This window comes from Solanum tuberosum, unplaced genomic scaffold (assembly GCF_000226075.1).
Source record: "Solanum tuberosum cultivar DM 1-3 516 R44 unplaced genomic scaffold, SolTub_3.0 scf00103, whole genome shotgun sequence".
Taxonomy (NCBI): domain Eukaryota; kingdom Viridiplantae; phylum Streptophyta; class Magnoliopsida; order Solanales; family Solanaceae; genus Solanum; species Solanum tuberosum.
This window is the reverse complement of record NW_006239027.1, coordinates 801,250-801,472: the sequence shown is the minus strand read 5'-3', so window position 1 is coordinate 801,472 and position 223 is coordinate 801,250.

The following is a 223-nucleotide window of genomic DNA, read 5'->3' as shown; positions in this document are numbered from 1 at the left end:
TTAGTAGTTCAGGTTCTATACCGATGGCAATGTATATGACAGTCCTTGACAACGTGAGGTAAAATGTTATACCATCACTTAGGCTCATAGTGATGGTTGTCAATTAGAGAATCTCCCAAAGAAGTTATATTACTTTCTAAATGAGTAAAGTTAAGTTTATTATTACTTCATCTTTAACGAACTAAGATTGTTTTCAGTTGTTTTATAAGCTTTATATATATAT